Below are 4,711 nucleotides of genomic sequence, written 5' to 3' on the forward strand. Positions count from 1 at the left end.
AACTTGTCAATCATGATAATTTTGTTTTTCCTATACTTAACCAAAAAGATCTGTTTTCTTGTGTATTTTCTTAATACAATACAATGATTTTACTTCTATGAATTCTCTTTGTTTGTATCGTTTTCCTATCTCATTTCCTTTTGATCAAGTTTACAATGTAGTTAATTTGTAGAAATTGAATTGATGGCACTTTATCCGTAACGTTGAGTAATGTAGTCCAGGGGTCTTGCGATATGTTTTCTTTTTAAAACAATAAAATTGTTAATCATTAGTTCATTAGTTTCTACTTTCATTTTTCATTTTGTTTTGTTTTGTTTTGTATTGTTTCTTACTTTTGGTTTATTACTTTTCATTTTCATTTCATAGTTATTCATTCTTTTGATGTATGTAGTGTTTATCGAAGCAATTTCGAGCTAAATTACTTTTGTGTCGTTGTAGTATCAATCAAATTAAGAAATATAATAAAGAGGAAATAACAGAGAGTGAGAAACAACACATTTATGACGGACATTCCTCTTTTCAATGCAGTTTACGCCAGGAGCCTTTCTTCTCTGAGTTTCTGAAAATTTAACTTTAACTAGTAATGTAATTGTTTGATGCTGTTGTGTTTGCGCAAAAATGCTTAACAGCTGTTTGCATTCCTCAAGTTTTTATGAATAATAAAAAATCGCTAACTGAGACACTGAATTAACCATACGCTCTGAAACTGACACTGTAAATAGTCATAGTGAAAAATGCATAGAGGAAGAAGGGTTTTATTTGACTTTTAAGCCCCCTCTAAAACTCTCTTTATCAAGAAATAATTTAATTTTTTTCTCTCGTGATTCTTTTGCAAAATAAAAAAATTTTATTTGGCAAACTGAGGATTTAACGCTTTAGTTCTCCCGCTGTAATCTACCTTTACTTAACGCGTTATGTATTCTTCTTTTGTTATGCTTGGTTTTGTTGAAGTCAGTTGTTACGAAACGGAAATTTAATTTCCTTAAACTTGAGGCGAATTTTCTAAATTTAGTAATTGCCAAAGTTTTACTCGACAAACTTCATTTTGGATCGTCGAAAAACGTAGTTGAACAAAGTTAACTCAAGATATTTAATAGTGACAATGCTTAATGTTTTGACAAGCAGCCGCAGTAAAGCGAAGCAAACATCTCTTCTGTAGCATCCATATTCTGTTTTACTACTGAGGCAAAGATTACACTTTTCTAGACACGAAATGATTTGCAAATACGCTTGCTAACTTCTTTTTTCTGCTTTTTTTACACTTCGGAAAGAGTCTCGCTAGTTCTGTATTGCATGTTCGACGGTCGAGATGAAATATAGAAACCAAAAAGAATTCAAATTATTGCTCACCTTTCGCACAAATTATCAAAGGCAAAAAGAGCAAAATAGATAGAGCAAAAGTGTTAAAATCCAACGCAACCATGAGTAGTATGGACCATGGCAGAAAGAAGACGTCTCAAGGAACACCTTTTCAGAAAGTCCAGAAGGTACGTTAGGTTTAGAAAAGTGATGTATCCTGCGTATCGACGCTTTGCTCACCTGTCCAGCAATTGTTCGCGTTTATAAGAGGCTGAACGCATGCGTATACAAGCATACTGACAAACTAATCAAACCTAACTGATCCACGTTCTGGGACGCGAAAATCGACATTCATTAGTTCAACAGGATATTTCAGCTACCGCCACAAGGAGGTTGATGGAAAGTTATTGTGGCATGGTGGCACGAAGAGGTATTTGAAGTAGATATTTTCGGTAATTAACTGTGAGGAATAACTTACTGAAGTTTTCCTTTTGCAGCTTCTGTTTTTCCAAGTTTTATGATGAGTTTCAAAAGTTAACTAAAAAAGAAATGGCCAAACATATCGTCACCTATTGAAAAAAAACAAAGGAAGGAAAAAAAACACCTTTAAGAGAAATGGAGTCATTGAGGTTCAGACCAAATACATGTAGACGACAAAAAGCGCTGAATTACCAGTGGAACAACCTACGTACCTACGAGCTTGTATTTGATGTGTTGAGCGGCTACTGTGAATGCAGGAGATAGAAACTAAGATAAAGAAGACGATTTTTGGAGAAGTAAAGGTTGCTTCACTTCACATTTAAAAGAAATATTTCAACCGATGTGAAATCTTGCGACGGCGAAAAAAGAAGAACTCAAGTAAAGGATAATCTACCTGAACATAGTTAGTAGAGGGCACTGGTTAGGAAACTCGGCAAAATTTAAAGGGCCGGCGTATTGTCTGTCCCCTGAGCTTCGCTTGAACGTCACGTGACCAATGACCCTGCACATTGTGACACATTTTCCCCTCTACTAACTATGACCTGAAGTGGAAGAAGACTTTGAAACTTAAAGGAAAATAATATGATATAGCCAGAAGTCGTGTGTAGAATTTTTAAGATGAGTCTGGGAGGCTATCTTTGACAGCTGTTTAATGATTTTCTTAATTAGCAGTAAACGTCTGTAAACATCAGATCGTAGGCGCGCGCGCGAGCACACGCAATTTTCAGCGGTAGCTATAACAGATCATGAGCAAACGTCGATCTTATAGAATCCAGATTTTTAAATGCGCGAGAACGCGCGTGGAAATTGCTAAACTCACGAAAGCTTTTGCATGAAAACAAGTCCGGTGACCCCTTCTTTTTATTGTTCCAATATGATAATAACGTCGAAAGGAATCATCAGAAAAAAAAATAGAAAATTCTACAGAAGGAAATTTGCGATGTCTGAAAATTGCCTTTTTCTAGATTTTCTGAAATTCCGTTTCGTAGAATTTTTTAAAAATCTTTGTGCAGTTTCCTTTTCAAGTGCCAAAAGCAATCACTGAGAAAAAATCATGGGTTCACCGGGTTAGTTTTCGAATTATTTGAGCCACAAGCTAAAAAATGCGTCTGAGTAAGCCTATGAAAGCGTTGCCATGGAAACTGCTAGTGAAGAAACGACAGCTATTTTTGGATAACCAATAATTATATAATTCAACCCCGTAAAAGTGTTCAACTGGCCTTGGTCAGTCTTTCTGTTGTATTCTTTCAAAGTTACAAACTATCAAAAAGACGAAAACCGGTACGAGCCACCTTAACGGGAAAACGGGAGTCAAATTAAGGCCTCTTGAAAAGACACTGACACCCCGGAACTTGTTTCAGGTCTCTCCCACACCCCTAAACCAACACCCTCTGTACCGTTTCTATGTCACAGAAAGTTGTCGAGAAGAAATTCTCTCTCTCAATGTCACAATCAAAGTGAACACGACCCTCTTTACTTTTGAAATTCTCGTCAATTAAATTTTAAAAACGAAGGATTCCCCTTACAACAAGAAAAGGCACTATTGCTTCTGAACAATTCCAAATGCAGTAGACTAAAACGAGTCTTCCACTTTCTTAGGTCGATGGAGTCCTCTGTAAGGATCGAAGACCTCGTTGAAGTTATACTCGGCTTTTTCTGATTTCTTTTTGAGAACCTTGTTTCTGGCTTCGTCACTTGGTGAGGCCACAATCATGGGTCTATTTTCACACTCAGGTCTGAACTCCACCACACTAAGGACTGTGCGGTCTGCAAGTTGCTGATGCATTTCCTGCAATGATACCGTAAAGATTCCGTCTTGCCTTGAGTACGTTCACGTAAAGATTAGAGATAACGTCAAAATCAGATAATAAGAAAATAAAACACGCAATTTTTTAAGTACAGATTTTCTTAAGAAATTTGAAAAAAAATCAAACTTTGCCATGGTATAGTTACTAAGGTTAAAGCAAAGATTCGCCATCACAATTTATATATGTTTCAGTCAATTTCAAAACACTTTAATCGGTTTCTTTCTACTTGTTACTAAACAGTAAAAAAATGAGCATGTTTGCGTCTACTTTCCCAGTTATCAGTGGTGAACGGTACCTAATATTATGATAACTCGCCCAAACAGCAGCATATATATCCCTCGAATGATTAAGTAAACCATTTAAAAGTCTATTTATTTTTCAGGGAAGAAAAGTTGTCAGCAGTATTTATGATTTCAATACAATTGTGCCACACAAAAAGGTAATGGTAAAGTCTGTTTACGAGCCTAGTGGCCCATTAGGCCGGTGCTTAACTCCGGTTTCTGTAGCATGAGGCGACTAGGAGTATTTCTACTCCCCCCTGGATGGGATGCTAGTCCATCGCAGGGTTACCCCCCAGCATTAAATTTCCGGTACCCATTTGAACACCTGAAGAGTGAAGAGAGGTGAAGAGAGGCACTGTGAGAGTAAAGTGTCTTACCTAAGAACATAACACAATGTCCCGGCCGGGGCTCGAACCGGGACCACTCGCACCAACCGTGAGGGCACCGCGCCTCCACACAAAGAGGCCATGGAAATTTCCAGGTAATACTCAATCACGTATACTTAACAGTATCAATCATTGTTAAACAAAATTGAACGGCTCATGGAAATTTCCAGGTAATACTCATTTACGCGTAAAAAAAGTATTTCAAACACTTTTGGCCAATACGGGTCCATGGAATTTTCCATATACATGTAATACTTACTCGCGTACACAAAACTTTATCAAACATTCTTAATCAAAACATGTACATGTGATACTCATTTAAGCGTAGAAAAAAAAACAGTTTCAAACGTTCTTGGCCAAAAGGGGTACACAGAAATTTCCACGTAATACTCACTCACACACAGTGAACAGTATCCATCATTGCTAAACAAAATTGAGCGGGTACATGGAAATTTCA

The sequence above is a fragment of the Stylophora pistillata genome, chromosome 6 (genome assembly GCF_964205215.1).
Source record: "Stylophora pistillata chromosome 6, jaStyPist1.2, whole genome shotgun sequence".
NCBI lineage: Eukaryota > Metazoa > Cnidaria > Anthozoa > Scleractinia > Pocilloporidae > Stylophora > Stylophora pistillata.